The sequence below is a fragment of the Pelodiscus sinensis genome, chromosome 8 (assembly GCF_049634645.1).
Source record: "Pelodiscus sinensis isolate JC-2024 chromosome 8, ASM4963464v1, whole genome shotgun sequence".
In the NCBI taxonomy this organism is placed as follows: Eukaryota; Metazoa; Chordata; order Testudines; family Trionychidae; genus Pelodiscus; species Pelodiscus sinensis.
The window spans coordinates 24,762,147-24,780,897 of NC_134718.1; the positions used below are offsets into that span (position 1 = coordinate 24,762,147).

The following is an 18,751-nucleotide window of genomic DNA, read 5'->3' on the forward strand; positions in this document are numbered from 1 at the left end:
GGGAGGTGCATCAGCACTGCAGGAGGGACCAGGGGAGAGACGTGGCTCTGAACTGTGGTGGATTTGGGAATATTCTTGGAGCCCTGGCACCTTGGGCCAATATAATTCACCAGTCCTGGAGGGCACTGTATGCCAGCAAGGGACCTGACTGTCTAAACTAACTGCATAGCTCACAGGGAGAGCCCTGAACAGTACATTATGAAATTATCAGCCAAAGTATAGCTCCCTAACTGCAGGTGGAAAGACTGCTCTCAAAAGGTAATTAAAAATCATCAGAGTCATTTTGCTAGGGAGCCAATTGTATAAAGAGGACAAGTTTTGAAGCAGAAAATGTTAAAGGAGATCTGTTCTGTGGACAGCCAGGTGACCCAGTTGAAAGGATGTAAAGTTGAAGACTTCCTAGTGCTTTTCTGAATAAGTAACTTCCCTAATGTTGTTCTATCAAACTATGTTGCATTTGGTGTCAAGAATAACAAAAGTTCTCTGCAGTAGCTGGATCTCGTGGAAGGCTCACATGCATGAAGTGTTTGCAAGAACTGAAATAAAGGGCTAGATTTGAATACCCATAACTCACATTAACAACTTACTCCATCATAAATTCCATTAATGAGACTTGCTAAGTAATTCCTCACCAAATATATATATAAATCATGGCGTAAGATACTTCTCAACATGAGTAAAAATTTATCAAAATCCAGTCCTAGTCATGAAAACTATAAAATGAAACATAAGATGGCAAATTGCAGATGATTCAAAACTACTCAAGATAAGTCTAAAGCAAGCTGTGAAGAGGTACAAAAGGATCTCAAAAAACTGGGTGACTGGGCAACAAAATGGCAGATTAAATTCAATGCTGATAAATCCAAAGTGATACATGCTGGAAAACAATCACAATTACACATATAAAATGATGGCGCCTAAATTAGCTGTTATCCCTCAAAAAAGAGAACTTGGAGTCACTGCAGATAGTTCTATAAAAAACAAGCATTCAGTGTTCAGCTGCAGTCAGAAAAGTTAACAGAATATCGGGAATCAGAAGGGAATAGAAAATATCATCTTGCTTTTATATAAATTCATGATGCACCCATTTCTTGAATATTGTGTACAGATGCAGTGATAAGAAGAGGTTACTCACCTTGTGTAGTAACAATGGTTCTTCGAGATGTGTCCCCGTGGGTGCTCCACTCAAGGTGTCGGGTCCCGACTCGGCGCCGCTAGTCAGATTTCCAGAGCCGTAGCCGGGCCGGACCGCGCATGCCTGAGAACAGCGCGCGGCGTTCGCGCCTTGCAACAGTCCGGGCCCCCCGCTCATCAGTTCCTCTCACCGCTCGGTCTCTGAAAGATAAGGCAGAAAGACCCGGAGCGGGGAGGAGGGTGGGGCGTGGAGCACCCACGGGGACACATCTCGAAGAACCATCGTTACTACACAAGGTGAGTAACCTCCTCTTCTTCTTCGAGTGGTCCCCGTGGGTGCTCCACTCAAGGTGAGTACAAAGCAATAACCCAGAATGCGCTCCGGGTCAATTATTTTCTACCGTGGATAGAACCGCAGAGGCTACCGCGGCATCTGAAGCCCACCTCCTAGTTATGGCATAATGACGTGCAAAAGTTACACTAGAGACCCAGGTAGCCGCGTGGCAGATATCCGCAAGGGAAACTCCCCTTGCAAAAGCAGTGGAGGTTGCTACTGCTCGCATAGAGTGAGCCCGAGGTAAAGAAGGAAGAGGTTTGTTCCGAATCGAATGGCAATTTGTAATACAAAGGGTAATTAGTTTTGCAATGAGCTGAGTGGAAAGTGCTTTGCCCTTGGATCTCTGTGCCGAAGATACGAACAGCCTGTCCGTGCGCCGCCATTGGCGGGGACTGTCTATATAGAAAGAAAGCGCACGTCTGACATCGAGGGTGTGGAAAAGAGCGTCCTTACTTGAGGAATGAGGCTTGGGGTAAAAAGCTGAGAGAACAATAGGCTCGTTAATGTGAAAGGAAGAGCAGACTTTGGGAATAAAGTCCGGGTGTAATCGTAGCGTTACCGTGTCTTTGGAAAAAACCGTAAAAGGAGGGCTTGCCATCAATGCCCCCAGTTCACTCACCCTTCTCGCTGATGTAATTGCGAGTAGAAAGACTGTTTTCATGGTTAGCATATGTAAAGAAACCGACGCCAGAGGCTCAAAGGGGGGGGGGGGGGGTACATAATGGTATCCAACACTAAATCGAGATTCCAAGAAGGAGCAGGCGCCCTTCGTGGTGGGTATAAATTCATGAGCTCCTTTAAAAACCTCTTTGTAATTATATGAGAGAAGAGCGAGGAACCCTCTACTGGATGGTGGAAGGCACTAATAGCTGCCAAGTGCACCTATAAAGATGATAGTGCAAGTCCCGAATTTCGTAGATGAAGGATGTAATCCAAAATGTGCTGCAGAAGAGATGAGAGTATAGAGTAGGTGACGCCCCCAGTTGTATAGGAAAGCGTCGCCCTCTGAATCCTCTCCGATCCCCACTCTCGAGCAATACCGAGGACATTTCGTATTGCGAGAAGTTGCAAAGAGGTCCACTAGCGGGAAACCCCATTGTTGGAATATCGTCGCAGTCACGGCCGGGTGCAGCTCCCATTCGTGATTGAGAGAGAAATGTCTGCTGAGGGCGTCTGCCCTTACATTGTGATGGCCCGGGAGGTATTCTGCGATTAGAAAGACATTGTGGCGATTGCACATGTTCCATAGACGAACCATCTCTGCGCACAAGGAGTGGGACCTGGCACCCCCTTCCTTGTTTATATAATAAACAGTCGTTATATTGTCCGTCAGGACTCGTATGACCTGGTCGTGAATGACGGGAAGGAAGTGTTGACATGCCCTGTACACTGCCCTGAGCTCTAGGAAGTTGATGTGCATCAGCGACTCATCTGATGACCATAGGCCTTGTATTTGTTTGCGCCCGAGGTGCACACCCCATCCGATGAGTGACGCATCCGTTGTCAATTGCATCGACGGTTGGGGGCGATGAAAGGGCACTCCCAACAGCAGGTTGTTTGGTACTGTCCACCAAGCAAGTGATTTCTTGACGTGGATGGGGACTGTTATTGTCCTGTGGACGTCGCGTACGTTGGGGGGGGGGGGGGGGGGAAGGGGGCGCAAATTCAAGCCATCCAATGTTGAATGCATCGCAAATGTAACCTTGCGTGTTTCACTACATACGTTGTGGAGGCCATGTGACCCATGAGCTGAAGGCACCGTAGTATGGGAACCTTTGGACTGATGAGTAATATCTGAATCAAGTCCTGCATCGTGGAGAACCTTTCCATCGGTAATGATGCGCGTTCGGTCGTAGAGTCTAGACGGGCGCCTATGAATTGTATTGTTTGGCGTGGTTCCAGTGATGACTTTGGAACGTTGAGAAGGAGGCCCAGTTCGTGAAAGAGCCTGCGTGTTGTCTGAGTGGCACTGATCGACTCCTGCAATGATTGGGCTCTTATTAGGCAATCGTCGAGGTATGGAAAAATCATTATGTGTAGGCGACGTAGGTATGCGGTCACCACAGCCAGGGTCTTGGAGAAAACCTGCGGAGCCGACGAGAGACCGAACGGCAGGACCTTGTACTGGAAATGGTCTGTACCGATTTGGAAGCGTAGAAATCGTCTGTGCGCTGGGTGGATCGCAATGTGTAAGTATGCATCCTGAAGATCGAGGGATGTGAACCAATCCCCATTCTGAAGTGCTGGGATGATTGTAGTTAAGGTAATCATCCGAAAGCGTTGTTTTCGCAAGAAACGGTTGAGGTCGCAAAGATCTAGTATCGGTCTCCATCCCCCTGATTTCTTTTCCGTTACGAAGTAGCGGGAGTAGAACCCTCTGCCCTTGAATTCGTCCGGAACATGCTCTATTGCTCCGACAGTAAGAAGACGGGCGACTTCCTGCCTGAGCAACATCTCGTGAGATGGGTCCCTGAAAAGGGACGGGGCAGGGGGGGATGGATGAGGTAGCGACGTGAATGGAATGGTATAACCGAGATGAATTGTTTCGAGGACCCATTTGTCGGTGGTGATGTAGGCCCATTGATGGAGGTACGGCCTGAGGCGGTGGTGAAATATCGCCTTCGAAGCACTCGGAATGGTATTGACAGGAATGGTTCTCAACCCCTCGAGGGACGCGTCAAACTTGCTGCCTGGTACCCTGTTGGGAAGTCGTTTTGGGCGGTGGGCGGCTGCGTTGTTGCCGCTGCCTACCCCTTTGTTGGTCCTGAGGTCTATATTGAAGGGATTGCCGGAAGGGGGGCCTCTGTCTCTGGTAGGTCGTATATCGCTTTTTACGGTATGGAGGAGTGTACATGCCGAGTGTTTTCAGAGTGGTTCTGGAATCCTTCCCTGAGTGGAGAAGTTGGTCAGTCTTCTCAGAGAAGAGGTTCTGCCTGTCAAAAGGTAAGTCCTCAACCTTCGAAAACAGGTCCTTAGGAGCAGAGGACTGTTGCAGCCAGGATGCTCTGCGCATAATGACTGATGTGGCTGTCGTGCACGCTGCTGAGTCGGCTATGTCCAGAGCAATATGCAAGGCTGTTCCAGAGGCTGCGTAGCCCTCTTTTATAACAGCCTTTAGGATGTCCCGCTTTGCCTCTGGAATGTGCTGAAGCAAAGGTACAAGCTTGGCATAGTTATCAAAGTTGTGATTCGCCAACAGTGCGGAGTAATTGGCCATTCGTAGTGTTAGGGGTTGCCAAGGAATAGACTTTACGTCCGAATAGATCGAGACGCTTACTATCCCGATCCGCAGCAGTAGGCTTGTACTGTGGCATCTTTGCCCTTTGCTGAACTGCATCCACAACCAGGGAGTTAGGTTGCGGGTGCATGAAAAGGAATTCCATCCCTTTGGCAGGGACAAAATACTTTTTATCCGCCTTCTTATTTGTCGGTGGAACGGATGCTGGGGACTGCCAAATGTCATCTGCAATTTCAAGAATGACTGCGTCCAATGGTAGGGAGATCTTTGGTTGATGAGTGTGTTTAATATTACGAAGGAGATGATGTTGCTTTTGCTCCACGTCACCCAACTGTACACTTTGACTCTCCGCCACCCTTTTGAACAACTCCTGAAACTGACGGAGGTCTTCAGATGGTGAGGTGTCTCCCTGAAACACTGCGTCGTCTGGGGACGATGAGGACTGTTGTGCGGGTGATTGGTCAGGTTCGACATCCCAAGCGGGAAGAGGTTGTCTGACATGAGAGGGAGACCCGGAGGGAGTTGGTGGTCTTGAGGGAGCAGAAGAGGACTGGTATTTCTGCCCTGGATGGGATTGCGGAGATCGGCGTTGATAGGATGAAGTATGGCAATAATGGGGAGATGTGGAGCGACGGGATCTCATCGAGTATTCCAAGTGGGTTGAAAGTTGAGGTGATCTTGGTGATCGCGACCTGTCTCTATAGTAAGTGCTGCGACTGGGTGAACGCATGTCACAGTGGTAAGAATGACCAGAACGTGGTGATATATGGCCAGTACGAGAGTACTCAGAGTACTGTGGAGACGGGGAGCGCAGCTCTGGAGAAAATTCAGGGCTCGGAGATAGGGAGGATAATCCCCTGGTTGCGTGGGCCGGTGGGGCTAGTAAATGTTCCGGTGGAGAGGACGCCAGGGTGGAAATAACTGAATGGGGAATCACTTCGACTGGCATTGGGGGAATCTGTGCCGAGGTGGGCCCCGTCGCCATTGCTGATCGACTCGGCACCGGTGAATGACTCCGCTCCCAAGATGTATGCAGAGGAGAAGGCCATCGCGTTGTCGGTGAGCGTCTGTGGTGAGACGACCCTTTCGGTGCCGGCGCGGTCAAAGCCGGGGAGTGTCTCGGGGCCGATGATCGTTGGGGCTCCTGTTGTTTGGTGGGAGGCGGTGGACGCTTCGGTGCCGATGGAACCGCATGCATTGAAGGGCGGCTAATTTCCACCGAACGTTTGGTTGCGGTCTTCGGCGTCGGTAATTGTTCCGGTGCAGGTGAGCACCTTGGTACTGGAAAGCGTCTTAAGTTAGGTGATCGTCTCGGCGCCGGAGAACAGCTACGCGCCGGGGAGCGTCTCGGCGCCGGGGAGCGGCTACGTCTCGGCGCCAGGGAGCGGCTACGTCTCGGCGCCGGTGGACGCTCGGTGCCGGGAGCAGTTCTCGGAGCCGTAGGCGGCTTAGAGACCGAGGGAACGGCTGAGACGGTTGAGCCTGATATAGAAGGGCCCGGGGCCGACTTACTCCGGCTGTCTTTAGGCGGCCTCGCTACTTTTGCGGGCGGTGCCGTTGACGTCCCTGGCTGATCGTCTGCCGATCTTGAGGGCAGGAGGGATCGCGTCGGAGATGGTTTTCTTTTAACTTTCTTAGATTGTTCCGTGTGTCCCTTTGATTGTTTGACATCCGGTTGTAAGGCTTTGTCGAACAGAAGGACTTTCAGATGCATATCTCTGTCCCATCTAGCCCTAGCTGTTAATTTAGAGCAGTGGGGACATTTTTGGGGTATGTGGCCTTCCCCGAGGCACCTAATACATAGAGAGTGGCCATCAGAGGCAGGCTTTGCCTCGTGGCATTCACCACATTTCTTAAAACCCGGCATTGGGATAACTAACTAACTATTTAAAAAAAAAAGTTTTTCTTTAACGACTAACGACTAGAATACAACTATAACTTTTAAACGCTATATAGGAACTATATACAATAACTTTTATCGTCTCTCTGTCTCTGTAGGAAACAGTAATGCCAGAGAGATGTTATTCCGTCCGCGGCCGAGGACGGTCAGGAGGAACTGGCGGGAGCCGGACCAGCGCTGCTCAAACGGCGCGAAAAGCCACGAGCCGTACTTCGCGCATGCGTCGTCTGGCAGACTACGGCTAGAAAGATCTCCGATCTGCGGCGCCAGGACAAGCCGACACCTACAGTGGAGCACCCACGGGACACTGCTTGAAGTAGTAGTAAAGTATGTGAGCACCAAAGAACACACACGCAGTATTTGTATTGTGTTATAGTAAAGAGTGAACACCTTTCTCCCAGAACTTTCTAAATTGACAGCTCCCAAAATGTTATTAAAATCCTGAAGTGGAAGCGCCTGCATCGAGCCTGGGTTCAGTGGGGGACTCAGAGTCCCCCACTGACCCTGGGCTCCAGTGCTGCGCTGGCACTTTAAAATGCCATGCAGAGCCCAGGGTCAGTGGGGGACTCCCCAACTGACCCTGGGTTCCACACAGCATTTTCTCAGAACCCAGGGAACTCCCCAGCTGACCCCAGACTCTGGGCAGTATGAAATGCTGTGATGGAACCCAGGATCAGCCAGGGAATTCCCAGCTGACTGCGGGCTCCACTCACTGCCACTTGGAAATGGTGGGATCAGCCGAGCGGCTCTGCCACTCTGAAACACCGCCTCGGCATTTCAAAGCAGCAGCGCTGCACGGAGCTCAGTGCAGGCACTGCTGCTTTGAAGTATCCCCTCTCCCCCATCTTTGCTGTCTCTATCCGATAGACACAGAAAATGGAGGTGAGGAGAAATTGACTAGTCAACTAGTCCTTAACATCCTTATTCTCAAGTATGGAAAAAGAATACTGATCAATAGACAGAGCACTCCTTACATTTCCTAACATGCACAAAGAGTAAGGGGACTAAAGAAGAAAAGATTGCTAAACAGGCTAGAATTGTGAAAATCTCTATCTGGCCCATCATATAGTCATGTTGGGCAAGATGAAAGGGAATAAAGAGAAGGGGAAGGAAAAGCACTGAGCAAAAAGCTAATCACAGTATTATGTCCTAAGTGTGTGTTGCAATATTTTTTCCACACCACCCAATCTACCACTCTGCAAGTCACTGCTGGGGTGAGCTGAAGTTCTGAAATAGAAGGCTTTCTTTAGTGATTAGCGGGAAGACTTATGACACCTTATAGACTGAGATTTATTGGAGCATAAGCTTTCGTGGGCAAACACTCAATTTGTCAGATGCATGTAGCGGAAATCCCACATGCATCAGCCGAAGTGGGTCTTTGCCCACGAAAGCTCATGCTCCAATAAAGCTGTTAGTCTATAAGGTGCCACAGGTCTTCTTGTTGTTCTTGCAGATTCAGACTAACACGGCTACTTCTCTGATATTTAGTGATTAGCAGCAGCTGAGACTTCCAGTAAAATTACTTCTATGTATTCAATGCACCTCTGGCCATGATCTCTCAGCAGACTGCCTTTTTTCTACAACCACCACCCCCCAACGCTTTTTTGTGCTAAAATCCTTATTTCAGAAAATTGGGGGTGGGGCGACATCCAGGGATTCTGCAACTACAAACGTTTGTATAGTGACTCACAATAAATCCGCTCAGTGCCACCACTTTCGTTCTCAAAACCAACAGAACACTCAACTAGAGTGATGGTGTCTGCATGTGGAAGAAGCTTCTCATTTCTCAAGACATTACTTTTTGGTTCCCATTGCTGCGTCTAGATTGGCATGATTTTCCAAAAATGCTTTTAACGGAAAAGTTTTCCGTTAAAAGCATTTTCGGAACAGAGCGTCTAGATTGGCATGGACGCTTTTCTGCAAAAGCGCTTTTTGCGGAAAAGCGTCTGTGGCCAATCTAGACGTGCTTTTCCACAAAAAGCCATGATCGCCATTTTCGCGATCGGGGCTTTTTTTTGCGGAAAACAAATCTGAGCTGTCTACACTGGCCCTTTTGCGCAAAAGCTTTTTGCTTGAACGGGAGCAGAATAGTATTTCCACAAGAAGCACTGATTTCTTACAGTAGGAAGTCAGTGCTTTTGCGGAAATTCAAGCAGCCAGTGTAGACAGCTGGCAAGTTTTTCCAGAAAAGCGGCTGATTTTCCGGAAAAACTGGCTAGTCTAGACACAGCCTATATGTACATTGTGGTGGTCATGTCTCCAGGACCGCTGTTCTAAGGAAAGTCACCTGCCTTTATACCTCCAGCCCAAAATTCCTCCACTCCTTACTCAGAAAAAACTGCAGTCGTGTACACAAGGTAAACGAAGGGACTCCTCATTTATGGGGTGTGCCTTGTAGCAAAGACTGCTAGTACCATATTGGGGTGCATTAGTAGGGACACTGCAGCAGATCTAGGGAAGTGATTATTTTCCTTTATTTGGTATTAATGAGACCAAATCTGGAGTACTGCACCCAGTTCTGGGCAGGCGGCCACCCCCCCCCCCCCCCTTTACAGAAAAAACGTGGACACATTGGAAAAACTATATAGTGTCAGGCAATAAAAATTACTAGGGGACTGGAGCACATAACTTACAAGGAGAGGCTGAGGGATTTGGGTTTCTTTAGTCTACAGAAGAGAGAGAGGGATTTAATAGCAACCTTCAACTACCACCTGAAGGCGGGTTCTGAAAACAATAGAGAGAAGATGTTCTAAATTGTGACAGATGACAAAATGAGGACCAATGGTGTCAAGTTAGTGGAGGAGGCATAGGTTGGATAGTAGGAAAAACTATTTTACTAGGAAGGTGGTGAAGTACTGCAATGGGTTCCCTAGGGAAGTGGTGAAATCTCCATCCCTAGAGGTTTTTAAGTCCCAGCTTGACAAAGCCCTGGCTGGGATGATTTAGTTCGGATTGGTCCTGCTTTTAAGCAGGGGGTTGGACTCTATAACCTCCTGAGGTCTCTTCCAGACCTAGATTCTGCAGTAGCTTTCCCTCTCTTAGTCTACTCCAGAACAGCTGACTGGCAAATACTCCTTGTGTGGTCTTCTGAGCAACACTGAGCCTCCTGCAATTCCTGGTGTCCACTCAGCTTTCCTACTGGTTACCACAGTCATAAATGTGGCAAAGCTTCTTGCCTCGTTCCACTGCACCAGAAAAAGTAATTATGTCCTGCAGCCACAGAAGAGAGACAAAGCCTCCCCATCCAAATACTATGGAGTTCTGAAAAACCATACTGAGCTGGGAGAGAACACCAGGAGTTCAAATCTCACCTTTATACCTTTACAGACTATTTATATTTCCATGCAGTTGACAACCCATAGTATTTACCAGGACCTCATATTCGTACCCTAGAATGCAGTCACGTTATCCTGTTTTACACACAATTTAAAAGAGAAGTTGTACAAAGTCACTTCAGATGGAGTTGCATGTATATCTTTCCCATATTTGAAGCCTAATTAATTGACTGAACCCAATTTTAAGAAGTTTAAGCAAGAATGGTCTACTAAGAACAAAAAACTAGAGCATGTGAGCAGGAACAATTTAGTAGAGGAGAGACCCAACATAATGATACTAAAACATTCTGTTCGGGATTTTGTACTGACCCCAACACCATGGTATGCATACTGTAAACAGGCCAAATAAAAGTGAAACTTCTAAAAGAAAGAGATAGTAGAAGACAATAACAGATTTAAGGGGAAAGAATCACATGGAAAAATAGGAAAGTGATGACAAAAATTCAATGGATACCTCAAGTTGGAATTTAGAAAAAAAAAGAAAAAAGGAAGAAAAATAAAAAGGAAAAAGCACAAAGTATGGTAAATGCTTTAAAAAAAATTAAAGCTGATAATATACCACAAAATCATACATTTAACTGGTTAGGATGGTAAGTAGTATGACTGATGTGGCAAGCTACATACAGTCTGGATCTACATAATTCATTTGTTTTAATTTGTTTCTCCTTCGAAGTAATACCTTCCAGAACAGTGGATGCTTACCGAGTGAGAAAGGGAACATTTCCCCTTACCCATAATTTTTTGGGGGCTATCAATGGAAGAGTCATCATTTTCAAAGATTTCACCTTCATAAAAACTGTCTATGGCAGGGACGGGCAATATTTTTTGAAAGGGGGCCACTTCACAAATTTCAGAAGTGTCTGTGGGCTGACCCAGAAGGGGCAGGGCGTTGGGTGAAAGGAGGGGGGAGGGGACGTGCTGTGAAAAGACACCAATAAATTTTTTACACAATAATTATCCAAAGATTATCATAGAAGGCAACACCTGTAAAATTTGTAATAACACTAACATTTTGAGAACACTTGTAAAATCTGTAATACCAACAACACTAACACTAAACCATAGGGCACGGAAGATGAATACTTACTCCTCCTAGGATTGTAGGAGACTAAACTAAATGACTATGAGACCTCTTCCAGACCTATGATTCCATGAAATAATATCAAAATCCCTGTTTTAACTCCCACCTACACTAAGTATATTCAGTTAGGTTTTCTGAGTTATGAAAGATTCCCCCACTTGTAAAGAAATAGGTTGGTTACTGGGCATTCAAAGGGATCCCATGTCTCCCACAACTCTCTAGAGGAGCAGGGAGCTGCCAGCCCTTTCAACTGTTTCTATTTAAAGGGCTTGAGCCTTCCTCACAGCTGCTAGGCAACACATTGCAGAGAAGCCCCAGGGAACATGAGAGCACTTGAAATAGAAACACATGTAAGTGCTTGCAGCTCTGGAGACCATGATCCCTTTCAGCTGTTTCTATTAAAAGGGCTTGTTCCTTCCCTGTCCCTGCTACCCAAAGCATAGGGAAGATGTGAGCCCTTTAAATAGAAGCAGTTAGAATGAGAAGGGCGCTCTCACCTCTCTCCCACTCCAAAGCAACAAGGTAGAGGGTGGGACTTGAAACTGCTTCACGGGCGGATGAAAGCCTTAGGTGGGCTGAATCCGGCCCATAGAGGCTTTTGCCCACCCCTGGTCTATGGTATATTACCTTGCTGCCTTTTATCCTTTACTTTTTCAACTCTAATTCAAAGAGTTTTTCTGGAGCATTCCAGCTAATGCTAACCATTAAAATGATCATGAGGTTCAAAACCTCAGCACAGACCAGCAATGGACTCCACTGGTCTACTTACATGAAAAGAACATTATGACAACTGGAAAATTGTACTGTTTGTCTGTGATGTTTCAATCAAAACTATAGCAATGTGTCATGATACTGCAACACAGGGGTGAGCAATCCCCTTATTGCCCACCCCAATGTAACTGTACACTGCAAACAGAAAATATCTTATTGTGATTAATGGAATGGAATGACATGACTAGTACTTAGGAGATATGGGTTCTATTGCTGGTTCTGCCACAAACTTCTTGTGTGTGCCTTTGTGCAAGTCATTCATCTCTCTGAGCCTCAGCTAAGCCATCCGTAAAATGGAGAATTACTTCTCTACCTCACAAGGGTGTTCTGGATATATATTCATTAACCTTCACTTGAGATGTACACTACGGATTTGAGCACCAGAAAAGCCTGAAAAATAATCAATTCAAAACTGAATTCCATTTATAGAAGGATAACTTACGTACAGTATGTCAGACCCAATATTTTACCAACCCTAAAAATTACCTGATTTTTGAAGCAGGGAAGGGTGTGGCATTGAGGAGAGCAGACAGAGAAGTGAAACAAAATGACATCTTCTGGTTTATATTAAATACAATTTGTGTAATATGTATTTAAAAGTCACTATTAAATCAATGTGTAATAATAAAACAAACTAATCTTTGTGAACTCTAGAAAATCCAATTTTTGTTCTCCTACTTATTCTGCGAGAGCAAACAATCACTATTATGAGTAATGCTGACAGGTATAAAAAAGGAAATAGAAATGTTACTTTTAAAGTCAGCAAAACGTTTGCTGAATTGAATATGACAAAAACCAGTATTTATAAACAATGGTTAGCAAAAAAGTACATCTATATTTAATTAAGCAGTATCCTTTGAAAAGGCATGATGTTTGATCAGTAAATGTACTGTATTAGAAAGTCCTCTATAACAAAACAAACACTGCATTCCTTGTTTGGTTAGTAAAGTCATATCAATATCCAAGAGAAAAAAAACCTATTGACTAACCATCTCTGTTTTTATTTAACAAACATGAATATTTGGATAAAAATTACTTGAGTTTCTCAGCAGACATCTGGTCTGAAATCAGAATTCCATATACACATGGTTAGATCATTTAATCTGGAACTACTAACTCTTAGTTTCCACTAACTGCAAGCTGGTGAATACTGCTGAGTAGAGTTCTCATACAGCATAAATCTTGAAGTGAAAATCAACACTTCCTCTAAATATATATTTTTAATAATCTGCTTTATATAAAATTGTTCCCCAAGGATTTATTATTAAGTAGGGATGTAACAGTGTAGTCGATTAACCAATAAGTGGATGCTTATCAGTTAACACTGTCAGCTACATGCCATGCAACCTCTCTCCCCCTCCCTGCAGCTGTGCAAGTAATTTTTTTTAGCAGGCTGGCCAAGACACTGGTTCAGTCCCCACTTGTGATGGGTCCTGGCAGCAACCCCCATTGTGGCTCTGCATTACTATAGAGGACTGAGGAGCTGGTGCACAGGCAGGCGGGTTTAGTCCCCACTTGATCCAGGTCTCAGCAACTACCCCTGCAGTGGCTCTGCATTATTGGGAGACTGAGCCGGACTGCCTGTGCGGTGGCTCTTCAAGTGCTTCTCATGCAGAGCTGCAGTAGGGAAAGTTGCTGGGACCTGGTACAAGTTGGGACTGAGTGCTTGCAGTGCTAATCCTTATTGTGTAATCAACAATTTGTTGACTACATGATTAATGAATCATGCATTTCTTAATATCCCTAATTTTAAGATGCTACTGCTCAAAGCTTTAAAAGTTATTTAAGCAGATTGTATTAAACAAACCCCAAAGTATGACTTCACACCTTGGGCTATTCATCTGCTCTCAGCTTCTATTCAGCTCAGTTATTCTGCACCTCTACTTCATGTAAGGTAACCAGGTGTCCAGTTTTCAACGGGAACACCTGGTCAAAAAAGGATTTAGAGACACCAGCTAAGATCAGGGCCCCCTCTCCTGCTGCTGACCCTATTCTTGCATTCCAGCTATGACTGCTGGGGTCCAGTTGCAGTGTGTGATCTGCACCCCCTTATCAGCACCCAGTCGTTTGAAAGCTGTGTATCCTTGTCTCCAAATGCTGGGAAAGGTGCTGCACCTCTATTCCCTTCATTGCATCCCTCCTCCACCCCACCCCAGTCCTGTGCTCCTTACAACACTCTCCCACCTATCCACTCCACTTCCCAGCCACCCCCATGTCCCTCACCACCCTGCATCTCATTCACCGCTACACTCCCAATACACCCCTATACACCCGTGATACCCCCTGCATCTTTATGCAGCTAATGACCTTTTGCTTCCCCTTGCATCCCCATTCATCCCACATACGTCCCCACAGCCCTCCTTTCTCCTTCACCAACCTCTCTCATCCCCACCCTTGGCCTCTTCCCACCCCCGTCCCCACCCCTATTCTCTTTGCCCCATCTTTTCCCCTCCAGCTCACTCTCCTCCCTTCCTCTTGTGTGATTTAGGCAGCCCCTGGAAAAGTGTTTGAAAAAGCGTCTCCATGTAGGCAAGTGAGTATAACTGTGTCTTTGTGCAGGGAGGTGTGTGTACTGCTGAATGTGCCTGTATCTGTGGGCTTATCTAGACGCCGCTAAAACATGGAAAGAGGAAAGCCGCGTAAACCTCATTTTTTGAGGCAGAGCGACTTTTCCAAAAAGGGAGTGTTCACCGAAAAAGTCATGTTTAAACTACTTTCGCTTTCGAAAGCTCTGCTTTCAAAAATGAGATGGGAAGAAGATATGCAAATTCCCACCGAATTTCCATATCCTCTTTCGACACTTAAGCATAGTGTAGATAAGCCCTCTGTGAATAAAAGTTGCAGCTTAACTCTGGCTTTTATTCCTTTCACTGCTTGCACATAATAAAAAAAAAAAAAAACCCTGATGACAATATGTGTATTCATTTCACATCAAGTTTTTTTAAAAAGAAGACACTAAAAGAAATGTATTTTTTTAAAAGGTGAATGTTGTTGACTAGTAATTTCAGAAGAGGCACTGTCTCACATTTCTCCCAACCTCTGTCTAGATACATTATAAACTCTTTGTTGCAGATTCTCTCTTTTTCTTTGTATGTGTACCACCTACCATCCTGGAGCCTTGATCTTAGTTGGGGTCTCTAGACACTAAACAATAAGTGTAATCATGTGGAAGTATAGGTGTTAGTGCAGATACACATTTATATCTGCACATAGGCATGAAAATCGGTGTCTACAGATGTATTGTATATGGACAGGTATGTATTTCTGTGGTTGTACTCTAAGGATTTGTATTTGGACTTCAGAAGTGAGCCATGTCCATTTTGGAGAGTAACACCAAAAGCAGGCATACAGAGTGATGGTCTGAGTCCCTATAATAATAGTTAGCATTAAAAACCACAGTCACAAAACCCAGAAAAGCAGAAACCCTCACCTTTCCTCCCATGAATCCTTAAAACATACGTACTGAAACTAGGATTGCTAGGGGTGCTGTTGCACCCCCTGGCGTAGAGATGTTTCCCTAATATAAAAGGTTTACAGTGTGGTTCAATGACTCAGCACCCCTACTATAGAAACTGTTCCAGCAACTCTTGCTCCGATGGGAATTCTGCGTCAATGGACGCATGCAGAGTTTATGTCTCCCGCAGATTTTTTTGCTTCCCCACAGAGAGACTTTCTGATGAGAAAGCAAAGAGAAGCCACAACAGTGATTATGCAACCTTCCCCCAGAAGTATGTTTTGGGTACCAGAGAGGTAAAACACTGAGGGGCAAGAAGCGGGACTGGGAAAGACCCAGCTGGTGGTTTCTGCTCTGTGCCAGGCTTGACTGTTAAACACAGCTGGGCTGCGGAGGACAGGACTTCCTCTTCCCTTGCACGGCACCCAGAGCTGTGTCAGACCTACTCCCAGACTTCAACCTATGCTGCAAGAAGCTCTACAAACTCCCCACTATCCCTATTTCCTGCACCCACCACTCATCAGCTGCAGGGAAAGAGATCCCTGTACAGGGAGCTACTAGCCCATCCACCCCAAACAGTGCATATAGACTAAATATGTAAAATCCAAATTAATCAAATACCTGATTAAATGTTAGGTTAATCTAATGTTTAACCAGTTAACTGACTAAGTGGTATCCCAGTGCTGAAGCTGCTGCTGGCAGGCTCCCCCCTCGTCCCTGGGATTGGGCTGCAGTTGCCATCAGCAAGGTCCTTGCCCTGGTCCTGGGGCTATGGCTGCATCGGGTTCATGGCCCACACTGGGACAGCCTAGCCTGCAATGGGCAGGGGGCTGCTCCCGGGAACCCGTTAACTAGTACCCAGTAAGGATCTCCCTGTAAGGGTGATTCTTACCAGGTAACTGGTCACCCATTCACATCCCTACTCCAGACCCTTCTGCTGAGGGACACCTCCCGCACGGAGAATCTCCCCAATGAGCCTGACTTCCCATGTATCTGAACCATGCTGATAAGCCACCTGCACCCGGATCCCCATCCCATAGGACCCCAAATAGCTGCACCTGGATACCTCTCCATTCAGACCGCACCCCCAACCTACCACTAATCCAAACCACTTTCACCTGGACCTCCTCCACCCCTGAGTGTCTCATTCCCATTGCATCCAGAACCCCCACCAAGCCCCTTATATCCAGATTGCCTGACACAGGACCCTTTCCACCCACACCTGGATCCTCCAACACCAAATCCCTCCACTCTTGGATCCTGTCTTGTTGAACCCAGATGCCCACTTGGAGGTACAGGAAGTGGTGACACAGAGGAACAGACAGGGGGTTGAGGGAATCTGTGCCTCCCCACGCTGCGGAGGCAGGCAGGGGGTGAGGATGGTAACGAGAGGAGAACTGAGAAGTGTCATTTCAGCACTTCCAGCCTCTGCTGCCAGTGACAGCAACCCGCCTCTCTGTAGCTTATATGGAACACTGTACCACCACTAGCTAGCATGCTCAGCTCCACAGACATTTTCTAAGGAAAAAAACCCAGTATGAATAGTAAAGTAACTTACATAGCTTTAAACACAATTTCTTTCCCCCTAGGGAAAGAAACCTCAGGAATGACCAATGTGCAAGTTCAGAGAAACATTTTCCATGCAAGAAATGTCTGAGTCTGATCTGCTTGTACCATTCCCAATCTGGAAACGAATTCTGAGATAAATTCTATATCTGTTCATAGTACAAGTGTGAAAGGGTCTGACCTTCAGTTCACAAGAAAGATGCTTCTTTTAGTATTTTAAACTCTTAATTTAGATTTTGGACATTTGTTTTGTTTCCTAGAAAAGAGCACCAGAAACTCAGTAACCGATCAGAATGAGAAGTAAGAGGAGAAAAATCACGACACACAATTGTACCCCACTTATTTTGGGAACAGAAGAGGACAAATTCTCAAGGAAGCTGAGTAGTTCATTTTGTAAAAGAGACATTCATAATGATTTAGCAGAGGAGTAATGTGTGTCTGTTTTGTTCAGTCTCCTTAATGTTTGAACAGACTGACAACATAAAAACATTTCTGCTCCTTACCTCCAGTGAAACTGTTAGTGCTCTCCCAGCTACAATACAGACGACCGATGACTATGAGTCATCAGAACCGTTTCTAGTGGATTTAGCATTTTGACTTTCTTCATGCCAGGACTGTACATTAAACACTAAAGACTGTATCAGCAGCAAGCTGGTCAGACTATCACAGTTGCAGGATGCTGCCAGAGAAGCCAGCTGGACTGCTTTTGGATAGTCTGGATGCCAAAAAACATGAAGAATGGAACAATTTTTAAGAGAATACTAAGAAGAAATAATGGCTGAGAAACTGGATGCTGCTCTATCATCTGTGAAGGAAGTGAAACCAGGATTGAGCACATGATGGGAGATGCCAGCTGACCTGCACTGAACGTTCTCAAGCTGCTTCTGTCTCTCTCAATGGGTGGGACTGTCATAACCATGAGGACTGACCACGTCAAGGCTGTTCTCCACTCTGGCACGATAAATGCAGAAGTGAGGGCCCACAAGAGCACTCCAAAACCTTATCTCTACAGGCTTCGGTACAAAAACGTCCCCCTAAAATCCTAATACCCAGACTTTGGGGAATATCCACTGTCACCATCAAGTGCTTTTGAACCCACAAACGGGGTGGACACTTGAAACCAACCCCGGGGCACCCCAAACGCTTTTTCCCCCAAAAAGCTTGAAAAAGAAAAGAGAAAACAAGCTGCAGTCTGTGGTAGCTGACTCCTAGTCAGACAGACAGACACCTCCCAGGACACAAAAATGAACCAATATCAGTTAATAAGAAAAAAAACCTTTTATCATCAAAACAAAAACTACGTGGCTAGATGATAACAGCTACCAATTGATATATTCGGAGAAAACTCCCTGGGTTAGAAAGCTTCATTACAAAAGAGAGAAAAAAAATATTTTTAAAGAAAGAAAACCATTAACAGCACAGACCTCAGTTTCCAAATTCCCAAACTAGAAAACAATAAAACCTGACATGCTAACTAAACGTTGCCCTACTTAAACATTGTGAGAAGACTTTTCTTGGAGAGAGAGACAGCCTCCCATTTCACTGTTACTTGGAAGAAACCGCTCTGACTCAGACAGGGAGGGAAATGTTAAAAATTACTTTGTCCCAGTTTGAAATCCTTACCTGCATTGTTATTGGCTGACCAGATACCTGGCATAGGACAGAAGACACAGTTAATCCTTTAGTCACCAGGTTGCTGGTCGGCCCTCAGTTATGACAGGGACAAAACCAGAAGCTCTTGGAGTGGTGGAGATTAAACTCGAGAAAAGCATTGTTCAGTTAAAATAGATATTTTTAAGTCTATAGTTTGAAGATGGAAAAAGGGTTAATTTTTTTCTATGATTAGAGAGCGCTTAAAATATTTTTTCTACCCATCTATACAGATATTTTATTTCATTCTTCTCTCCAACATCTCACTATTTTTAAACTTATCAT

The 18,751-nt window shown here is 45.7% G+C and overlaps 1 protein-coding gene across 7 annotated transcripts in view; it reads right to left on the reverse strand.

The window, feature by feature from the left end:
* JMJD1C (jumonji domain containing 1C) overlaps positions 1–18,751 on the reverse strand; it is a 375,768-nt gene that overhangs the window by 90,384 nt on the left and 266,633 nt on the right. The gene's annotated exons all lie outside the window — the stretch shown is intronic.